Raw genomic sequence first — 24,056 nt, 5'->3', positions numbered from 1 at the left:
CGGCCAGCCCCCCTCTCCCAATACTGGTGCCTGTCCGCTGGTGGGTCGAGCGAGCCCCCCTGTGGTGGAGGCAGCTCTAAGCTTTTTAATTTAAATTGTCTCTCTAATTTGAATGAATACACTTTAAATCCATTTACAAGGATCTATTGGAGGGCAAGTCTCATGCCAGCAGCTGCGTAATTCCAGCTCCAGTAGCGTCCACTAAAGCTGCTGCAGTTAAAAAGCTTTTAAAGGATCGAGCTCGGCTGTCCACCGCAAGGCATCCTACTGCCAGTCCCAGCCCCTATGCCTTGGGGTGCCTCCTGATGCTCTTCACTGAGTATCCCGTGGTCCCGAAGCATTTCCTTTGAAAAAATTAAGTGTCCAAACTACAGGTGGTGTAGCTTGCTTAACAGCCGGGATAATCCGCTGACTAGCATACACTGCTACTAGGCACAAAGTATTTCCTGGTCTAGATGCAGTTAAAAATTTGTAATTAGATACTCTCATTGGATGCTGAGAAAGCATTCCATAGAGTCTCCTGGCACGCCATATATGATTCTCTTAAAAAGCTTGGGATAGGGGTCTAGGGGACCCTTTTATAGCCAAAATCACGGCCCTGTATCACAATACGTCACCTAGGCTGAAGATAAATGGAACTGTAGCACCCTGAGGGCTCGGTTGCTACAGAGGTATTGCACCTCACCCAGAGGTGTGATATCTCACTCTCAGGTAAGGATGGAGTGTGGATCAGGACCCGACACCTGCATGCATTACACCACATTGCCGTGGGGCAGGGCGACCAATATGCCTCTGAGATGGGCACGACAGTCCCTGTCCCTGGCTGGAGTGGGGGGAGGGAACACTGAGGAAGGGGAACCCTGTAGTGCAGGAGCAGGGAGGAAACAGTTCCTGGGTGCATTGAGAAGGGAGTATAAAAGGTGGGCACCATCTTAGTTCAGTGCAGTGAAGTCTGAGCAGAAGTGGCAGGGAGCAGGGGCTCTGCATGAGCTCTGAGCCGGAGGCGGGCCTAGTAACAGAGGCCCAGGCCTGGAAGAGGGAGAAGGAAGGAAGAGGAGTGGAGAAGGCTCCAGGAACGAGGAATGAAGGGATCCCAGGGGTGCGGACGGGCGAGTAGCCACCGCACGCCCGAATCCACCTGCGTGGAGGGGTCAGGCCAAAGGGGGAGACCGGTCCCCGAAACTAGTGGAGGCAGGAAACGACCATCAGCTAGAAACCGGAGGCTGTGACATTTTATGTGGCGCAGCCCCTCGCTACACCCGCTAGGAGGGCACCACATAGGGTCAGGGAAACTGGCGCCAAGTTTACCAAGAGGAGGCCCGAGGCAGCCGGACAGAAGGGTTGGTAAGAAAGGCCAGACAAAGGACACACAAAGGGCGTCCTGTGAAGCGCTCTAAAGTTATCTGGGAGCTGTCTGAGCCCCTCACCTGGTGAGCACAGTACGACGTGGGCAGCCGTTACCTGCAGACGTGGTCTGGATAATAAGAACTGTGAGTAAAGGCCCTGGACTGCATCACTGACTCCGTGTCGTTACTGCTGCTGCCCTGCACCATCACCCCCATCCTCCGCATACACTGCCCTGAGGCTATACTCCTCCCGTGGGGAGTTATGCTACGCTCTGCTGCACCCACAACACCAGCCTCAGCGGTCTGCCCTGCAGCGGCGGTTCACTCTGACTGCAATCCACGGGTGGCGTAGTCGGACATTTAAACATCAAAACCACATAAATAGTTCCGCCACTGGTTTGACCGCCCTGAGCCACGGAACCGGGTTGCCGCCACGGAGACTACAACCACCAGCATCCACCAAAAAGGGTCCGGCTCCGGGTGTCCCAAGGCCCAGGGGGCGCGTCAGAACATTTTCATCACCTTTCACAATCACCAATGAGACAAGGCAGGGATGTTCTCTGTCCCCTCTCTTATACATCCTAGTGACGGAGCACCTGCTCTCATCAATTCGCCATAACCCCAATATTAGGTGGATTAAGGTGGGAGGCACCGAGTACAAGTGCTCTGTATATGCTGATGATGTCCTAGTATATATCACTCAATCACATATATCCATCCATGCTGTTATGGCTGAAATAGATCACTTTGTTACATGGTCAAATTTTAAAATCAATGCAGCGAAGTCTGAGGCCCTCGATGTCTCCCTCCCCAAATCCATATAGGATTCCATCCAGTCCAACTTTCCCTTTGCCTGGCCCTCACAGGGTATCAAATACTTAGGAATTCCTATTCATAGAGACCTCTCCCATCTATGTTATCTTAATTTTGGGCCCTTTATTGAACAACTCCATACAGACCACGGTTGGCAAGTTAGAACTGTAAGATTCACTACGTGAACCACTGGTGTTTTGTGGAAAAGCACATGTACACTGTGTTCCAAATTATTATGCAAAAAGTGTTTAGGAGTGATAATGGAATAATTTGTTTGTTTGTCAGTTAAACTCATTGATGGTGATGTGTGTCAGGGCTCTTTATATCACTGTAAGCAATTGCAGACACCTGTGCTAATTAGTTTGGCAGGTGTGTCCAATGAAAGGCAAGACTACTTAAGAAGGCTGTCTCACATTATTAAGCAGCCTACATTTTCTGCCATAATGGGAAAGAAAAAGGATGTGTCGGCTGCTGAGAAGCAACAAATTGTGGAGTGTTTAGGTCAAGGCATGACTACAATCAACATTGTGCGATGATCAGGATGAAGTGTCTTGGCAATCAAGAAGTATGTAGCTGATTCACAGTACACACGTGTGCGTGCTGATAAGGGCAAATTGAGGACTCTTTCCTACAGGCAATTACGTCAGGTTAAAGGAACAGCGGCAAAAAAGCCTTGTCATAGCAGCAGACAAGTTTTTGAAGCTGCTGGTGCCTCCAACGTCCCCCGAACAACAAGATGCAGGGTCCTTCAGAGGTTTGCAGCTGTGCATACGCCATCCTGTCGACCTCCTCTATCCACTTCACACAAGCAGAAACGGCTCCAGTGGGCTAAACATTACATGAAGACTGATTTCAAAATTGTTTTGTTCACGGATGAGTGCCATGCAGCGCTCGATGGTCCAGATGGATGGAGTGGAGGATGGCTGGTTGATGGACACCCCACGCAAACACGACTACAGCGCCAACAAGGAGGAGGTGGAGTAATGTTTTGGGCTGGAATCATAGGGAGAGAGATTGTCGGCCCCTTTAGGATCCCTGAAGGCGCTAAAGATGAACTCCATAATGTATGTGGATTTTCTCAAACAGCACTTCCTGCCATGGTTCAAGAAGAAGAACCGTGTATTTCACAGCAAGATCATTTTTTTGCATGATAATGCACCATCTCATGCTGCACATAAAACATCTGCATCTCTGGCTGATATGGGCATAAAAGGGGACAAACTTATGGTGTGACCCCCATGCTCCCCTGACCTCTACCCCATTCAGAACCTCTGGAGCATCATCAAAAGGAGTGTCTATGATGGCGGGAGGCAGTTCACATCTAAGCAACAGCTCTGGGAGGGTATTCTGTCCTCATGCAAAACAATTGAAGCAGAAAAGATTCAAAACCTGACAAATTCAATGGACGAGAGAGTTCAGAAGCTCCTTTCGAACAAGGGGTCCTATGTGAAAATGTAACATCACCTAGAATAAAGTTTTGAGTTGAAAACTGTTTGATTTCAGTTTCTAATAACCTGCTAATGCTTATAATTTCAAAAATGACAATTTTTTTGGTCTTTATTAAAATGAAAAGGTTGATCGAAAAGTTTTGGGGATCTAAGAGTGTGGCAACCCAGTAGTCATGATTACTTCGAATTCTGACAATATGAGGGTCATGTTGCAGGTAGTGCAGCAAGAAGGCACTTATGTGTCTTGCGCATCTCGGAGCCCCAAAATTATTTTCCGGGCTAGATGCAGCTAAAAATTATTACTAATTTTAAATCTGGTGGAGCTAAGTATAGATGGCCTAATAGGATCAGTGCTGCACACTGCTACAAAGCCCAAATTATTTTCCAGCCAAGATACAGATAAACATGATTAGTAATTTTAAATCTGGTGGAGCTTATTATAGATGGCCTAATAGAATCAGTGCTGCACACTGCTACAAAGCCCAAATTATTTTCCAGCCAAGATACAGATAAACATGATTAGTAATTTGAAAGCTTAAAACGGTTGGTAGGGTGATTTTAACCAATCATCAAGCTTTTACTCTCCCCAGGATGACACAGGGGTAGAAAAGTCGTTTCGGATCCATGATTTGTTCATCTTTATGAACGTGAGTCTGTCTACATTATCAGTGGAGAGCCGCGTGCGCTTATCTGTCAGCACACCACCAGCAGCGCTGAACACACGTTCAGACAGAACGCTGGCTGCGGGGCATGACAAGATCTCCAAGGCGTAAGTGGCTAGCTCCGGCCATTTATCCAAATTGGAAGCCCAAAAAGAGCAAGGGTCCAGTGACACAGTCATGGCTTCAATGTTTACTTGGAGATACTCCTGTACCATCGTCTCTAGGCGTTGACTATGTGTCAGACTTCTTGTCTCCTGTGGCCTTGCAAAGGATGGGCTAAAAAAGTGGTGAAATGATTCCGCAAAATTGATGTTACCAGCAGATACTGTGGTTCTGTTACGGTTTGAGTGCTGAACACTTGACGGTCCCACGGTTGGCAAGTTGGAACTGTGAGATTCACTACGTGCACCACTGGTGTTTTGTGTAAAAGCACATGTAAGATTCTGCAACAGTCTCTGCTGATACTCCTGCATGCGTGCATCCCTTTCTATGGCAGGAATAATTTCTGCAAATTTACTTTTGTACCAGGGATCTAACAGTGTGGCAACCCAGTAGTCAGGATTATTTCTAATTCTCACAATTCGAGGGTCATGTTGCAGGTAGTGCAGCAAGAAGGCACTCATGTGTGTTGCGCATCCAGGAGCACCAAGTCCCTGTTGTGTTGGTGGCGAGGTAACAATCATGCTTCCTTCCTCTGTCCTCTCCCCCCAACCTCGCACAACAGAAATGTGATCAAGGTCTCCCTCATCTGATGAGTCTTCCATCAGTTTGTCCTCCACTTATTCCTGGGCTCCTGCACCTTCCTCACTAGTTTGGCTGCTATCATGCACCCTGGTAAAACCATCTCCCCCACCCTCACATGCCTGCCGCCTTGGTGCTGCCGACCGTCTGGACCTTGCAGATGTTAGCCCTTCCGCATACAACTCCTCCTCCTCTACTTCCTCCACCTCCTCTTGTGCCACCACCTGACTCCGAATTCTGTTTAACATGTGCTCCAGCATGTAAATCACCGGAATAGTCATGCTGATAATGGCATCGTCAGCACTAAACATCTTCGTCGCCATTTCAAAACTGTGCAGAAGGGTGCATAGGTCCCTGATCTGAGACCACTCCTCCAGCGTGATTTGCCCCACCTCTGGATCTCGTTGGCCCAGGCTATACGTCAGAACGTATTGCACCAGGGCTTGTCGGTGCTGCCACAGTCGCTGCAACATGTGCAGAGTTGAATTCCACCGGGTAGGCACATCGCATTTTAGCCGGTGAAGTGGCAGGCCCAACGACTTCTGTAGAGATGTATGTCGCTGAGCTGCGGGATGCGAACGGCGGAAGTGAGCACACAGTGACCGTGCCCTCTGTAGAAGGCCATCTAGTCTTGGATAGTGGGCTAAAAATTGCTGGACAACCAGGTTCAACACGTGAGCCATACAAGGCACGTGTGTGACATTGCCCCGGCGAAGGGCCGCACCCAGGTTTGCAGCATTGTCGCACAGGGCCTTCCCTGGTTTCAGGTCCAGTGGAGACAACCATTCATGAAATTGGTTCTCCAGAGCTGACCACAACTCCTCAGCTGTGTGACTCACATTTCCCAGACATTTCAAAGTAAAAACCGCCTGATGACGTTGAGCCCTACTGCCAGCATAGTAAGGACGTGTGCAGGATCCCTTCTGCACAGTTAGAAAGCTTGTGGCATGACCAGACAGGCTTTGGGTGCAGGTGGAAGACCGAGAGGAGGTTGAGGAGGCAGAAGCAGTGGAGGAACTTTGACATAAAGAGGATTGACGCACAACTCGTGGGGACGGCAAGACTTGGACAGCAGCCCCTTGTCCTGCTGTCACCTTAGTTACCCAGTGCCCAGTCAGCGACATGTAACGCCCCTGTCCATGCCTACTCGTCCAAGTGTCTGTGGTGAAATGCACCCTGTCACACACAGAGTTTCTCAAAGAAGCGGTGATGTTGTGTGCGACATGCTGGTGGAGCGCAGGCACACCTTTCTTTGAGAAGTAGTGTCGACTGGGCATCTGGTACTGGGGCACTGCGACGGACATAAGGTCTCGAAAATCCTCTGTGTCCACCAGGTGGAAAGGCAGCATTTCTGTAGCCAAGAGCTTGCAGATGGTGAAATTCAACCTCTTAGCTTTCTCATGGCTAGGAGGAAATAGTCTTTTACTTGTCCACATCTGAGGGACCGAAGGCTGGCTATTGTGCTTAGACGGGGTTGATAAGGGTGTCCCCGGCAAACTGCCGGTCTGTGAGGAAGATGCAGGCGGACATGTTAGGTTGTCTTGATCCAAAGGTGGTGCTATCGATGTCGGACAGCGCTCAACACCAGCTGGTGTTACCACCTCCAAAGAAAATGATGACCTGCCAATCACGCTGGCTGTTGCGGGTAAAGAGGTGGCAGGTCTGTGCCCCAAAACAGGTGTGACTGCTGTCCCCCCAGTCACAGAGGATGAAGAGGCCACGGATGCACAAGATATGGCAGACGGTGGTTGGCCCGGCCGGCTAGGCCGCATTGTAGCACACTGAGCTTCCCACTGCAACTTATGCTTCATGTCCATGTGCCGGTTCATGCATGAAGTACTCAAACTACGTATTTTTTGGCCTCTACTTAGCTTTTGCTGACAAATGTTACAGATAACACGAGTTGGGTCATCTTTATCGATCTGAAAAAATGCCCAGGCTATGCAAGGCTTAGCATCCATGCGACCTGAAGAACCACCACGACTTGTGGTGAGAGGCAGAGTTGTGTTTGAGGATGCAGTTGTTGACGTGCTTCCAGTACTACGTCTCTGTCCAGGAAGGCGCAACCTGACCTCGTCGTCACTAGCATCTTCCTCCACCTCCTCTGCTGACCTCATCTCTTGGCTGACTGTGGGTTGACAGTAAGTGGGATCTCCAACCTCATCATCATCAACCTGTGCGTTATCACACCCGTCGTCCTCAGAGCCAACCTGTTCCTGCCCTGACTAAAAACTAAAGTTGTCGCTCCAATCAGGTATTTGAGTCTCATCATCGTCTTCCTCATTGTCTCCACCAACAGGAGTTACAGTTTGGGAATGAGGGTCTACATTATTGTCAGAACCTTCTGCGTCTGGTCCTGGATCCGACTCATAAAGATTCTGGGCATCAGTGCAGATCATTTCCTCGTCTGGATTCACAGAAGCGCTGGAGTCGACCTCTGATTCCCAGGCTATAGTATGAGTAAACAGCTCTGCAGACTCAACCATCTGTTCTACCTCATACTCAGACGGGCAGCTGGAGATTTGGGAGCTGTGAGGAAGCAATTGCGATTGGGGTGACACCTTTGAGGACTGGAGTATTTGTGATGTTGAAGTTGATGTGGAGGAGAGCCCACTTAAAGGAGCACTTGATATCCGTTGAAGCACCTGCTGTTTTTGTGCCTCATCTGGAATTTGTAGCGATTGGCGTGGCCGTAAGAAAGGGATCTTATCACATTGTCCGCTAAAAGAAGTAGACATTTTAGTTTGGCTGGAAGATGGTCTTTCTTCTGCAGATGTTACTGTTGCTTTAACACCTACCCCACGGACACAACCTTTTTTCCCCTTCCTAACACGCCTATTCCCCTTTCCACCAGCAGCAGGCCTTTTTCCACTCATTTTGGTGGTTAACTAATTCACAACTCTGGAGTTGTTTGCACAAAAAAACAATGGATGGGAACCGAGCAGAGTTGAGTGGCCAAACTGTGGTATTAGGCCAAAACTATTGGCTGGGTTAGATGCAGAAAAAAATTATATTCGATTTGCAACCTGATGGAGGTCAGTATAGATGGACTAATAGAACAAGTCCCACACACAGCTAGAAGCCCAAATATATTTTCAGAGGTAGATGCAGAAAAAAAATATATTCAGTTTGCAACCTGATGGAGGTCAGTATAGATGGACTAATAGAGAAAGTCCCACACACTGCTAGAAGGCCAAATATTTTTTCAGAGCTAGATGCAGACAAAAAATTATTTTGAATTTGCAACCTGATGGAGGTCAGTATAGGTGGACTAATAGAACAAGTCCCACACACTGCTAGAAGGCCAAATATTTTTTCAGAGCTAGATGCAGAAAAAAATTATATTCAATTTGCAACCTGATGGAGGTCAGTATAGATGGAGTAATAGAACAAGTCCCACACACAGCTAGAAGCCCAAATATTTTTTCAGAGGTAGATGCAGAAAAAAATTATATTCAGTTTGCAACCTGATGGAGGTCTGTATAGATGGATTAATAGAACAAGTCCCACACACAGCTAGAAGCCCAATATTTTTTCAGAGGTAGATGCAGAAAAAAAATTATTTTTAATTTGCAACCTGATGGAGGTCAGTATAGATGGACTAATAGAGAAACTCCCACACACTGCTAGAAGGCCAAATATTTTTTCAGAGCTAGATGCAGAAAAAAATTATATTCAGTTTGCAACCTGATGGAGGTCAGTATAGATGGACTAATAGAACAAGTCCCACACACAGCTAGAAGCCCAAATATTTTTTCAGAGGTAGATGCAGATAAAAATTATTTTTAATTTGCAACCTGATGGAGGTCAGTATAGATGGACTAATAGAGAAAGTCCCACACACTGCTAGAAGGCCAAATATTTTTTCAGAGCTAGATGCAGATAAAAATTATTTTTAATTTGCAACCTGATGGAGTTCAGTATAGATGGACTAATAGAGAAAGTCCCACACACTGCTAGAAGGCCAAATATTTGTTCAGAGCTAGATGCAGATAAAAATTATTTTTAATTTGCAACCTGATGGAGGTCAGTATAGATGTACTAATAGAGAAAGTCCCACACACTGCTAGAAGGCCAAATATTTTTTCAGAGCTAGATGCAGAAAAAAATTATATTCAGTTTGCAACCTGATGGAGATCAGTATAGATGGACTAATAGAACAAGTCCCACACACAGCTAGAAGCCCAAATATTTTTTCAGAGGTAGATGCAGATAAAAATTATTTTTAATTTGCAACCTGATGGAGGTCAGTATAGATGGACTAATAGAGAAAGTCCCACACACTGCTAGAAGGCCACATATTTTTTCAGAGCTAGATGCAGATAAAAATTATTTTTAATTTGCAACCTGATGGAGGTCAGTATAGATGGACTAATAGAGAAAGTCCCACACACTACTAGAAAGCCAAATATTTTTTCAGAGCTAGATGCAGAAAAAAATTATATTCAGTTTGCAACCTGATGGAGGTCAGTATAGATGGACTAATAGAACAAGTCCCACACACAGCTAGAAGCCCAAATATTTTTTCAGAGGTAGATGCAGCTAAAGATTATTTTTAATTTGCAACCTGATGGAGGTCAGTATAGATGGACTAATAGAGAAAGTCCCACACACTGCTAGAAGGCCAAATATTTTTTCAGAGCTAGATGCAGTTAAAAATTATTTTTAATTTGCAACCTGATGGAGGTCAGTATAGATGGACTAATAGAGAAAGTCCCACACACTGCTAGACGGCCAAATATTTTTTTCAGAGCTAGAAGCAGAAAAAAATTATATTCAGTTTGCAACCTGATGGAAGTCTGTATAGATGGATTAATAGAACAAGTCCCACACACAGCTAGAAGCCCAATATTTTTTCAGAGGTAGATGCAGAAAAAAAATATATTCAGTTTGCAACCTGATGGAGGTCTGTATAGATGGATTAATAGAACAAGTCCCACACACAGCTAGAAGCCCAATATTTTTTCAGAGGTAGATGCAGAAAAAAAATATATTCAGTTTGCAACCTGATGGAGGTCAGTATAGATGGACTAATAGAGAAAGTCCCACACACTGCTAGAAGGCCAAATATTTTTTCAGAGCTAGATGCAGAAAAAAATTATATTCAGTTTGCAACCTGATGGAGGTCAGTATAGATGGACTAATAGAACAAGTCCCACACACTGCTAGAAGCCCAAATATTTTTTCAGAGCTAGATGCAGAAAAAAATTATATTCAATTTGCAACCTGATGGAGGTCAATATAGATGGACTAATAGAATGATGCTATGCCCAAAAGATTTTACTTCACTAGGTGCAGTAAAAAAATTGGTATTCTATACACAGGTGGTATATCTTGCAACACAGATAGGCTACTCCACTGACTAACACACTCTGCAATAGGTCAAAAAGGATTAGCTTTGCTAGATTCAGCCAAATGCTGTGAAAAAAACTTGCACAGCACTGGCACAGACCTGCCTGGCAAAAACTGATAGGAACTGATGTAACCTAGTCCTGAAAAGGACTGCAATTACAATTAGTCTTTACTTCCACAATCTATCTATTTAAGAGCACAGACCTGCCTGATAAAAGTCGTAGGAAATGCTGTAACCTAGTCCTTAAAAGGACTGCAATCACAACTATTCCCTACTCCCAAGCTATCTGTAGATTTCTGCGAAAATTGGCTTGAAATTAACAAGGTATAGCGCACACAGCAACAGCGGTGCCGTCTAACACGCAGCTGCAGCAGTGAGAAAATGGTGGCGACGGGGAAAATGGCTTGGTCTTATAGGGCAAGGACATGTGACATACACTGCCAATGACACATGCCCTTGCTTGTGTGAAAAACAGCAGTTCGCTCCGTGTGTGCGCTGCTGATAGGCTGACAGACTGCACCTCCACACTGCAAATGCGGGAAAGAGAAAAAAAAATGGAGATCTTCATTATTCCTGCAGAGATCCATCCCCTGCCCCTCCCCCCACCCCACTGTACACTCAAACTGCGTATTAACATTAATTTTCATCATTACTGAGAAAAAATCCAGTTATGATTTTGGTGCACGAACAGTTATCGAACATAACCTCGAACAGCCGAATTTTTCTCAAATCGTTCGTGTTCGCCGAACGGCTCGAACACCGCCCAAAACAGCTCGAATTTGAGATTGGCGAACAGTTCGAGTAGAACAATGCTCATCTCTAGTCTCGAACACCGCCCAAAACAGCTCAAATTTGAGATTGGCGAACAGTTCGAGTCGAACATCGCTCATCTCTACTAATGTCCATTCCTTGTGTTCTTTAGCCCAAACAAGTCTCTTCTGCTTGTTGCTAGTCCTTAGCAGTGGTTTCCTAGTAGCTATTTTACCATGAAGGCCTGCTGCACAAAGTCTCCTCTTAACAGTTGTTGAAGAGATTTGTCTGCTGCTAGAACTCTGTGTGGCATTGACCTGGTCTCTAATCTGAGCTGCTGTTAACCTGTGATTTCTGAGGCTGGTGACTCGGATAAACTTATCCTCAGAAGCAGAGGTGACTCTTGGTCTTCCTTTCCTGGGGCGGTCCTCATGTGAGCCAGTTTCTTTGTAGCACTTAATGGTTTTTGCAAATGCACTTGGGGACACTTTCAAAGTTTTCCCAATTTTTCGAACTGACTGACCTTCATTTCTTAAAGTAATGATGGCCACTCATTTTTCTTTACTTAACTGCTTTTTTCTTGCCTTAATACAAATTCATTTCTGGTGACTACCATTTGAAGCTCATCAAAAGAATGCCAAGAGGGTGCAAAGCAGTCATCAAAGCAAAAGGTGGCTACTTTGAAGAACCTAGAATATAAGACATATTTTCAGTTGTTTCACACTTTTTTGTTAAGTATATAATTCCACATGTGTTAATTCATAGTTTTGATGCCTTCAGTGTTAATGTATAATTTTCATAGTCATGAAAATACAGAAAAATCTTTAAATGAGAAGGTATGTCCAAACTTTTGGTCTGTACTGTAGAATGGGAATCTGTGCAGATTATCATATAGTTTTGAGGAAGAACAATCAGTATTAATTACATTTTATTTTTAGAACTTCCTACTTGATAACTTAGCAGTAAACAGGGTGGTCTTAATGAGTTTTTGACATCCTTCCTTGTGTATATGTAGTTAGTCGAAATGATTTGAAGTTCCGAATTTGCCAGGTCCATGTAATTTTGCCAAGGTAACCAATTTTCAGGTTTCCAGTTACCCTGAAAAGATGTACATAAAACTGTGTGGTATCTAAGACCTGTATTCAATCGTTTTAATTTTTTTAATGCTAATGCAGATTTAGTAATTTACCTAGTGACTTTATCATAGAATTGGCCTATTTATTAAAAGCCCATCTAATAACAGTACACATACAGACTTTTCATGTCATTTAAAATAAAAAAGAAATGGCTTAAAAATTATCATTCAAAGTCATTTGTGATCAGGTAGATGGTTCTGTGTAGAATACTTACCCAAAATGACAATTTCACTATTAGAGAAAACATCATCCTGCTGTAATTGAGATGAGTGATGTGCCATATTTTACATAACTTCCTCTTCTTCCTACTACTTTGCATGCTGGAGGCAAAGGATGCCAATTGTGGCCTATATTTAATAGTACTACTGCCTGAACAGACACTGTGGTGATGATGATGTTTCTGCTGCTGCTAGTGGCAGTGCTGTGGAGTTAGAGTCATGGAGTCGGTGTCCATTTTGGTGGAGTCGTAGTTGGTATAAAATGGACCGACTCTGACTCCTAAAATATATAATAAATTGGGTACAGTAGTACAATGCTGGATGTTCTGAATATTTTTCATAAGAATTTGGGAAAGTTATGTAATGTCCAATAAATGTCTGTTCTATTCCTGATCTAAGGATCAAGGCTTATAGTTGAGATGAATCTGTGCTGCACTTTATGTACATGCTCAGTAGTGAAGTTTCTACTCTACAGATCAGAGGAAAAAGACACTAGGAAGGAATGCTTGCACTCATCTCAGAACTGCTAGGGTGAACAGGAAAACGAGATTAAGGCAGTAAATAGCTTGATTATTGTATCATCATGGTGATGAAAAGCCTGATGTTACCATTTTACTACAGTAAATTTATCACTCAAACATGAGCCATGTATGAGGGAGTCAGATTCAGAGCCAGGGAAATTAAGGAGTCAGAGTCAGAGTGGGAGGCTTGGCTTACCGACTCTACAGCTCTGGCAAGCAGCTCCATCATTGTGTGGATTTTATTTTTCTTTTACATTACCCAGTCCATTGCAATTACATTGAAATTGCCACTTTATCTTTTACCTTATATTTTGTACAACACTAGAATTAACTGTTGACAATTTTTCAAATCCCATTATTCAACCCATGCAAGATGAAATGCTGGGTAAGTAGATAAACATACAGAAAGCAAAATATGGTGTCAGGCCACAATATAAAATCGGCATGTATGGTAGTCAAATTGGACTAGTAAAACAGGTGAGCAAGAATAGACATAGACAGTTTAATGTCTACATTTTTGTCTATTTTTTTTCCAAATTCAATCTTTGATATGTCCAAAATGCCAGCTCCTACAACAGGAATTAATGTGCCATGTACAGATGTAAAATTTGACTAGTAAAGTAGATGAGCAAAATAAATATTTTAAAACTCACACTTTGTGAGGTAGGCAGGCATAGTAAAATGTCTTGATTTTTGACAAATTTCTTTATTTCTGTATTTTAATAAAAATAATTACTCCTCCTACACAAAAACAATTGCACAAGAAATGAAAAAATTTAGTACAGTCGCATGTGACAAGCAAGCACATCGTTCAATACTAATTTTGTAACAACTATGGTGCTGACTTGCTACTGATTTTTAGTGCATAAATGAAGAAAAAAAAATGTTTAATTATAGTTCAAATGCAGCAGGACAGATGCCAGCTACACCATATCACTGATTAATCACACTGGATCTGCTGCTAGCTCTTATTTTCTTCTCCCTCTTTCAATTGAATCTCTGTATTACTTGAAAACTACTATTTTTATCTTCTTCACTGCTGAAGTTTTGCAGCATCTTAGTGTCTTGAGTATTTGTGCAATGTTTTAGGACTTTCCCTTCCTATCAATATTACTGAGTTGTGAGCTCTGACAAGCTCTCACTATCCTAAAATCACCCTAAAACGCTGCTTAATTTCCTCCTTGGCTTTATTATAAGCTATGGTAGTCCACCCTGATCGGCTGCGCTATACCATGTGATGTGGTAGCCACAAGGCATTATGAAGAAGCCCACGCGGTCATGCCTGAGGTCATGTTAGCCTTCTGTGACTATTGCAATCTTCAGCAATGTGTAAAATGACTGCAGGCATTCATTTGTCGAGTCGCACAAACCGAGTCAAAAATTTTTTTTGAGACCTCAGAGTTTCCTAAAATTCTACTCAAATTTGATTTGCATCAATCCATTCGATCATCTCTAGTAAGTAGGTTATTTATCAGATTATCTTTGAGGTTTGGAAAATTGAGTAATTCTGTAAAAAATGTGTTTGCATACTAAACTGTTAATGCGTTTGTAAAGCGCAAAATAAAAAAATAAAAAAAAACGAAAAATAAATCAAGAGAGATTATTGTGTAAATAGACCAATAAGATATTGATACGCCCTCACCTATCTGTGCCAAAAGGACTTGACATTTATCAGTGGAAAGGTTTAAATAAACTGAAATCTATTTCCATTATCAGACACATACATTGTTTAAGAGCACTGTCCATTCTACCCTCCAGAATTTATCTCGGATGATGGGAATGATCATTAGGCAGTATATGCAGAAGTAAAATAAGTAATTTATCATCATACTTACATTACTCAAGAATAACTGCACACCATCAATTTTCAAGACACAAGTATGCCTTCATCTATTTATTTGAAACAGTTTGTCTCGATTTATCTGGAGTTCATTTGCAAGTCAATTGTTGATGTGCTGCAAAGAAATGCTTAAATCTGACAGCATGTAAAAGAGCACACACACATTCTCAAGAACTCATTCTTGGGCTTTTTCACTAGTTCTATTGCTTTCTTGGGATGATTTTTCAGGAGTATGCTTTAATAAGAACATGTGGACAAGTTCTAACATAATATGACATTTCGACTGATGAACTTTTAAATAAAAGTATGCTAGCCAAATGCTTTTCATACTTTCAAAATTACATTTTTATTTCTTGATCAACTTGATATATTTGTCCAAAATTGCAGAGATTTGTTCTATTCAATACCTGCAGAGTGCAGACCTCTTGCATTGCCTTCAAGGACTATCAGGTAAATAGATGTAATTTTTAAACTTTATGAATATAAGTAATACCATTCTGATGCTTGATATTAAAAATGTAATTATTAATTTCTATTAATAGTTCCTTAATCTTGGCAAAATTAGAACATTTTTAAATGCGTTTACCACTTTTTGGACTATTGGATGAAGTTGGAGTAATTAATGAAATCTCAAGCACAGAAAGAACATAAAAACTGTGTTGCTGCTGTATAAGAATATGGGAACATACAGACTCTGGATGCAAATAGAGAGATCTTGTACACAATTCCTTTCTCAATTTTTAGATATTTCAGTCCGGATTTAAAAATGTTGGATTCTAAAGCAAAACCAAAGAAATTAGCTGGAATAGATGTTGGTATAAGTGCAGTGTGTAGGTACACATTCACACTGAGGCCATTTAACAGAAGAAACCTAAAATGAAAACAAAATGAACATATACCCTGCAGTAGGTAAATGGGTAAATGGTAATACAGGTAAATAACATAGGGTACTTATTTAACATTATTTTGATCAAAAAAGCATAAAAGCCAATCGACCAGGACAGGGTGTACCTAATCGGGACAGTCCCCAACTCTGGTAGCTCATTTTGATTTTATCATAGATTTTGTCTGTTAAATGGCCACAGTGTAAATTTATACCTACACACTGCACTTATACCATTATATATTCCTGCTCATTTTTTTGGTTTTACATTAGTTTTTTGTACTTTGTAATAACAGGGGTGTGGCTCACCCTTTTCAGGCTGGGCATTTTGCATATATATAGCTTTTCATGGGTAGGTGATTGAATAGTCGGGTCTGGGTCTTGCTCTTCCCCCATCTGTTTTGAAGGCTGTTGACACATAGTAAGATGAACTACAAAAGTTAGGGACCATCCCAACTGAGTACACCTTGTCGTGGTGGGATGGCTGTTATGCTTTTTTGATCAAACTAGTGTTAACGAAGTACCCTATGTTACATACATTATACAAAAAAACTGTAGGAGGCACAAAGACTACAGTTGCACTTGGGTCCTGAAATCTGAAAGTGGTCTCTTTTTTCCATATGAGCAGAAAAGTAATATACATGACACATTATACTGCCGATGCCTCATAAAAGAGAAAAGGAGAGCAATGCTATACTGGAATAGTATGTTCTGATTGTTAAATATTTACAGATATTGTATTGACCATGCTCACCCTATTACGTGGTGCTATTGATTAAGCACAACACTATGCATGTGGATATTGGGATATTGGGATCACCACTGACTGCTCCTCCTCTCAGTCCTAGAGGTATGGTTACTCTGCTAGCAGCATGAATAATCAAAAAATTATTTAAAAAGTTAACCTTGCATAGAACTTCAGGGCACTGGATGATAATGGGATTCAGATGATGGGTATAAAATAAATGGCCAGATTAGTTGTGAAGTTCAGAATTTTTTTTCATTTGGACATCGCATTTCAAAGTCAAACTTCCCTCTCCGTCAGGTTGGGAAACATATTGTTTGAATAAAAGTTTTCTGAACTTATATAACCAGTCTGACAATTTACATAAGACTCATAATCTGTATCCCATTGGTACCCAATGCCCTGAAGTACCATGCCAAATGAGTTTTTTCATCCATATTTTGGATTACCGCTCTGAAATACTAATCACTTGAATTTTTTCAGATAACAAATTTCGCAGAAGCCAGCATGATGGCTGCTACATTGTTAAGTGGCAGAGCAAGCTTTGGTGCTGTATGCTATTTGAATTGAGTGAAGTTTCTCATTTACTCTGAGAGAGCAACGTGATACACAAATAGCACAGGTAAACTACGCTGCCACTGAATGATGCCACAGCCATGAAACTGGCACCTGCTACACCAATGCAAGGTCAGTTCTAACAAACTATCCAGGGGTGGAAATACCATTGGTCATCTGCACAGGGGTCAAGAGATAAGGAGTCCAGTTCCACACCAAAAGCAAGTGAATTGTGATTTATGATGCGCTATTAGACTGCAAAGGGCACTTATACTGTGCCTGCACAGTGGTATTATTTGTAAAACAAAAAGAACAAGAGGAGAGGCTGGTTCTCGCTCAGTACACTGTTCACCGCCACCAGTTACTGGAGCTTCCGCATTCCGGTCACGTGGTCGGGAGCTAGCTGTGCATCACCCCAGGTCCTACGGGCAGGGAGTGTTAGCCCCGATCACCGCAGGTCCTCTCGCTTCTCCGATATAGGATAGGATCCACCCAAAGCTGCTCCTGCCGCTTACCCTCAGAAAGAGGGAGAGAACAATGTAAATAGATAAGAAAGCAATCTGTGGAGCGCTAGGGTAATGATCACTATGAGGACAAAATTAGGGCTATAACAGCCTTTTATTAACCCTCTCCACAACGTGTTTCGATAGTAGCACTATCTTCATCAGGTGGTAAAAGGGATTAAACAAGGAAATAACATTTATAGAGGAAATATAACCTTGATTGGTTAAAAAATTAATTGGTTAACAATTAAACATCCAAACACCCTTATGTGCCAATGTGAATGCTCGACCACATACATATGCATAATGACTGATACACAAAAAGAATCTAAAATGTAAGGATAAATTACAAATAAACAATAAAATGTATGCAAAAAATATTTTTGACTCCATATTTAAAAATTGTACTAGAGATTCGGATTTTCTAGTGGAGTCAAAAATATTGAGGAAACGTTTTATACAAAAAGATTATCCGAAGAGACTGTTAAATGATGCTTTTTCCAAGACAAAAATCCTTACTCAGAATACTTGTATTGATAAAATAGAATCATTCACTGATGAAAGTAAAGCAGTCTCTGAGTTGGTAAAATGGAGTATGGTTACTACTTTCAATCAATCTAGAGTTGCCGTCCAGAATCTTTTGAATAACTTTTGGTTCACATTGAAAGGAGACCCAATATTAGGCCAACATTTACCTACTAAACCGAAAATTATTTATAGAAAAAATAAAAATTTGCGAAATATGATCGCACCTAGTAATATATCTCTAAAGCCAAAAATGCAGAGACTGATTGACAACTCCCGGTTGGACTGTTATTCATGTAATACGCCAAAATGTTTATGCTGTCACACCATTCAAAATGGGCTTCATGTGTTTTCATCACGGATCACAGGCAAAACATTTAGTATCAAACATTGTGTTGATTGTAGAGATGAGCGGTGTTCGACTAGAACTGTTCGCCAATCTCAAATTCGAGCTGTTTTGGGCGGTGTTCGAGTTGTTCGACGAACCCGAACGATTTGCAAAAAATTCGGCTGTTCGAGGTTATGTTCGATAACTGTTCGTGCACCAAAAGCGTGTCCTGCATGTCTGGCGCTATTTAGAGCACCAATCATGCAGGGATTGTCTGCCACTCACTGTAATGCCACAGCCATGGTGGTTGTGGCATTACAGTGATTGCCCAAATCGATGGGAACAGTGCTCACAGTGAAACATGAAAAGCCGGCAATTCAGCAGCGGCATACACCGGTACCCGACAATTTAGAACAGAAAGAATAGAGAATCACACATAGATTAGATAGATAGAAACATGTCAGTCACACATATAAGAAGCACAGTGACAGTGTTGCTTACTGTACTTGTCATTTAGTGTAAAGGATTTATCAAAAAAAATAATAGTGTTTTCATGCACCGTCTCTTTAAAAAAGCCGGCCGGCAATTCAGCATCTGTACCCGACAATTTAGAATAGAAGGAATAGAGAATCACACATAGATTAGATAGATAGAAACATGTCAGCCACATATATACGAAGTACAGTGACAGTGTTGCTTACTGTACTTGTCATTTAGTGTAAAGGATTTATTAAAAAATATAATAGTGTTTTCGTGCACCGTCTCTTTAAAAAAGCCGGCCGGCAATTCAGCAGCGGTACCCGACAATTTATAACAGACAGAATAGAGCTTCACACATAGATTAGATAGATAGAAACATGTCAGTCACATATATATGAAGTACTGTGACAGTGTTGCTTACTGTACTTGTCATTTACTGCAAAGGATTTATTAAAAAAAATAATAGTGTTTTCATGCACCGTCTCTTTAAAAAAGCCGGCCGGCAATTCAGCATCTGTACCCGACAATTTATAACAGACAGAATAGAGCTTCACACATAGATTAGATAGATAGAAACATGTCAGTCACATATATAATAAGTACAGTGACAGTGTTGGTTACTGTACTTGTCATTTAGCATTAAAATAAAGGATTTATTATTAAAAAAAATTGGCATGGGGTTCCCCGTAATTTTAGTCTCTAGCGGAGGTTAAGCAGACAGCTGGGGCAGATGTTTGAAGCCTGGGAAGGGGGTAATACCCACGGAGCTTCCCAGACTACTAATATCAGCCCCCAGCTGAATACCTAGCCTTTACTAGCTATTAAAATGGGGGACCCCCCAAAAAAATGACGTGGGGTCCCCCCTAATTTAATAGCTAGCAAAGGCTAGGCAGACAGCTGGGGGCTGATATTAATAGCCCAGGAAGGGAACCATGAATATTGGCCCCCTCCCAGGCTAGAAACACCAGCCGTCAGCTGCCCCAGAAATGGCGCATCCATAGGATGCGCCAATTCTGGCACTTAGCCTCGCTCTTCCACGCTGCCCTGGTGCGGTGGCAGGGGGTAATAGGGTTGGGGTTGATGTCAGCTTATAATGCCAGCTGACATCAAGCCCAGGTTAGTAATGGAGAGGCGTCTATAAGACACCCCCATTACTAACCCCATAGTCAAAGTTAAAAGAAAACACAAACACCCAGAATAAAGTCCTTTAATTGAAATAAAGACACATTCCTTTATTGTTCTAAATTAAACCATACTTACCGTCACGCCCATTCCAGCTGAAGCCAACGATCTCCTGCAATAAAAGAAAAATAATAAAGCAACCTCATCCTTACCTTTCCATGGTTCCCACGACAGCTTCAGCTCTGCTACATCGAGATAAGAGGCTGGACCGCAGCAGAACGCTGCCATCCAGCCTGTCATCCCGCAGACACTGAGAAGTGCAGGCATGCTTGCGCTCTGCAGTGTCTGGCTGTGACGGCATAAAGATGAGACGAGCTCATGTCCAATGAACTCGGCGCACCTCATGCACGTCACTGACAGCGTGGGAGAATTCTCCTGCACTCAGCACTTCAGCGTGAGAATTCTCCCACGCTGTCAGTGACGTGCATGAGGTCAGCTGAGTTCATTGGACATGAATGAGCTCACCTCATGCACGTCACTGACAGCGTGGGAGAATTATCACGCTGTAGCGCTGAGTGCAGGAGAATTTTCCCACGCTGTCAGTGACGTGCATGAGGTGAGCTGAGATCATTGGACATGAATGAGCTCACCTCATGCACGTCACTGACAGCGTGGGAAAATTCTCCTGCACTCAGCGCTTCAGCGTGAGAATTTTCCCACGCTGTCAGTGACGTGCATGAGGTGAGCTCATTCATGTCCAATGAACTCAGCTGACCTCATGTACGTCACTGACAGCGTGGGAGAATTTTCACGCTGAAGTGCTGAGTGCAGGAGAATTCTCCCACGCTGTCAGTGACGTGCATGAGGTGCGCCGAGTTCATTGGACATGAGCTTGTCTCATCTTTATGCCGTCACAGCGAGACACTGAGGAGCACAAGCATGCCTGCGCTTCTGAGTGTCCGCGGGATGACAGGCTGGATGGCAGCGTTCTGCTGCGGTCCAGCCTGTCATCTCGATGTAGCAGAGCTGAAGCTGTCGTGGGAACCATGGAAAGGTAAGGATGAGGTTGCTTTATTATTTTACTTTTATTGCAGAAGACATTGGCTTCAGCTGGAATGGGCGTGACGGTAAGTATGGTTTAATTTAGAACAATAAAGGATTGTGTGTTTATTTCAATTAAAGGACTTTATTCTGGGTGTTGTGTTTTTTTAAATACTTTACTAGAAATTCATGGTGGTCATGTCTAATATTGGCGTGACCCCATGAATTTCGGGCTTAGGGCCAGCTGATAATGCCAAGCTGGCCTTAACCCCTTTATTACCCAGTGAGCCACCGCACCAGGGCCCTGGATGAGTTGGGTACAGCGCCAGAAGATGGCGCTTCTATGAACGCGCCATTTTCCGGGGCGGCTGCGGACTGCAATATGCAGCGGGTGGGGTCCAGAAAGCTTGGGCCTCCCTGCGCTGCAGATTCCAGCCCCCAGCTGCCTAGTTGTACCTGGCTGGGCACAAAAATAGGGCGAAGCCCCACGCATTTTGTTTTAAAATTATTTCATGAAATTCATGGAATAATTAAGAAAAAAAGGGCTTCCCTATATTGTTGTGTCCAACCAGGTACAAATAGGCAGCTGGTGGTTGGGGGCAGCCCGTCCCTGCCTGCTGTACCTGGCTGGACACAAATATAGTGCGAAGCCCCACGTCAATTTTTTTTTAATTATTTCATGAAATAATTTTTTAAAAAAAGGGCTTCCCTATATTGTTGTGTCTGGCCAGGTACAAATAGGCAGCTGGTGGTTGGGGGCAGCCCGTTCCTGCCTGCTGTACCTGACTGGACACTGCTCCCAACCACCAGCTGCCTATTTGTACCTAGCCGGACACAACAATATAGGGAAGCCCTTTTTTTCTTAATTATTCCATGAATTTCATGAATTTAAAAAAAAAATACGTGGAGCTTCGCCCTATTTTTGTGTCCAGCCAGGTACAACTAGGCAGCTGGGGGCTGGAATCTGCAGCGCAGGGAGGCCCAAGCTATCTGGGCCCCACCCGCTGCAAATTGCAGTCCGCAGCCGCCCCGGAAAATGGCGCGTTCATAGAAGCGCCATCTTCTGGCGCTGTACCCAACTCATCCAGGGCCCTGGTGCGGTGGCTCACTGGGTAATAAAGGGGTTAAGGCCAGCTTGGCATTATCAGCTGGCCCTAAGCCCGAAATTCATGGGGTCACGCCAATATTAGACATGACCACCATGAATTTCTAGTAAAGTTTTTTAAAAAAACACAAACACCCAGAAAAAAGTCCTTTAATTGAAATAAACACACAATTCTTTATTGTTCTAAATTAAACCATACTTACCGCCACGCCCATTCCAGCTGAAGCCAATGATCTCCTGCAATAAAAGTAAAATAATAAAGCAACATCATCCTTACCTTTCCATGGCTCCCACGACAGCTTCAGCTCTGCTACATCGAGATGACAGGCTGGACCGCAGCAGAACGCTGCCATCCAGCCTGTCATCCTGCAGACACTGAGAAGCGCAGGCTTGCTTGCGCTACTCAGTGTCTGGCTGTGACGGCATCCAGATGAGCCGAGGTCATGTCCAATGAACTCGGCTCACCTCATACACGTCACTGACAGCGTGGGAAAATTCTCACGCTGAAGCGCTGAGTGCAGGAGAATTTTCCCACGCTGTCAGTGACGTACATGAGGTGAGCCGAGTTCATTGTCGGCTCATCTGGATGCCGTCACAGTCAGACACTGAGGAGCGCAAGCATGCCTGCGCTTCTCAGTGTGTGCGGCATGGCAAGCTGGATGGCAGCGTTCTGCTGCGGTCCAGCCTGTCATCTCGATGTAGCAGAGCTGGAGCTGTCCTGGGAACCATGGAAAGTTAAGGATGAGGTTGCTTTATAATTTTTCTTTTATTGCAGGAGATCGTTGGCTTCAGCTGGAATGGGCGTGATGGTAAGTATGGTTTAATTTAGAACAATAAAGAATTGTATCTTTATTTCAATTAAAGGACTTTATTCTGGGTGTTTGTGGTTTTTTTTTAACTTTGACTATGGGGTTAGTAATGGGGGTGTCTTATAGACGCCTCTCCATTACTAACCTGGGCTTGATGTCAGCTGGCATTATAAGCTGACATCAACCCCAACCCTATTACCCCCTGCCACCGCACCAGGGCAGCGTGGAAGAGCGAGGCTAAGTGCCAGAATTGGCGCATCCTATGGATGCACCATTTCTGGGGCGGCTGAGGGCTGGTGTTTCTAGCCTGGGAGGGGGCCAATATTCATGGCTCCCTTCCTGGGCTATTAATATCAGCCCCCATCTGTCTGCCTAGCCTTTGCTAGCTATTAAATTAGGGGGGACCTCACGTCATTTTTTTGGGGGGGTCCTCCATTTTAATAGCTAGTAAAGGCTAGGTATTCAGCTGGGGGCTGATATTAGTAGCCTGGGAAGCTCCGTGGGTATTACCCCCTTCCCAGGCTTCAAACATCTGCCCCAGCTGTCTGCTTAACCTCCGCTAGAGACTAAAATTACGGGGAACCCCACGCCAATTTTTTTTAATAATAAATCCTTTATTTTAATACTAAATGACAAGTACAGTAACCAACACTGTCACTGTACTTATTATATATGTGACTGACATGTTTCTATCTATCTAATCTATGTGTGAAGCTCTATTCTGTCTGTTATAAATTGTCGGGTACAGATGCTGAATTGCCGGCCGGCTTTTTTAAAGAGACGGTGCATGAAAACACTATTATTTTTTTTAGTAAATCCTTTGCAGTAAATGACAAGTACAGTAAGCAACACTGTCACAGTACTTCATATATATGTGACTGACATATTTCTATCTATCTAATCTATGTGTGAAGCTCTATTCTGTCTGGTATAAATTGTCGGGTACCGCTGCTGAATTGCCGGCCGGCTTTTTTAAAGAGACGGTGCACGAAAACACTATTATATTTTTTAATAAATCCTTTACACTAAATGACAAGTACAGTAAGCAACACTGTCACTGTACTTCGTATATATGTGGCTGACATGTTTCTATCTAATCTATGTGTGATTCTCTATTCCTTCTATTCTAAAT

Source organism: Phyllobates terribilis, unplaced genomic scaffold (assembly GCF_046119375.1).
Source record: "Phyllobates terribilis strain yellow unplaced genomic scaffold, ASM4611937v1 Scaffold_8__6_contigs__length_399053987, whole genome shotgun sequence".
Lineage (NCBI taxonomy): Eukaryota > Metazoa > Chordata > Amphibia > Anura > Dendrobatidae > Phyllobates > Phyllobates terribilis.
This window is presented reverse-complemented; position numbering follows the sequence as displayed.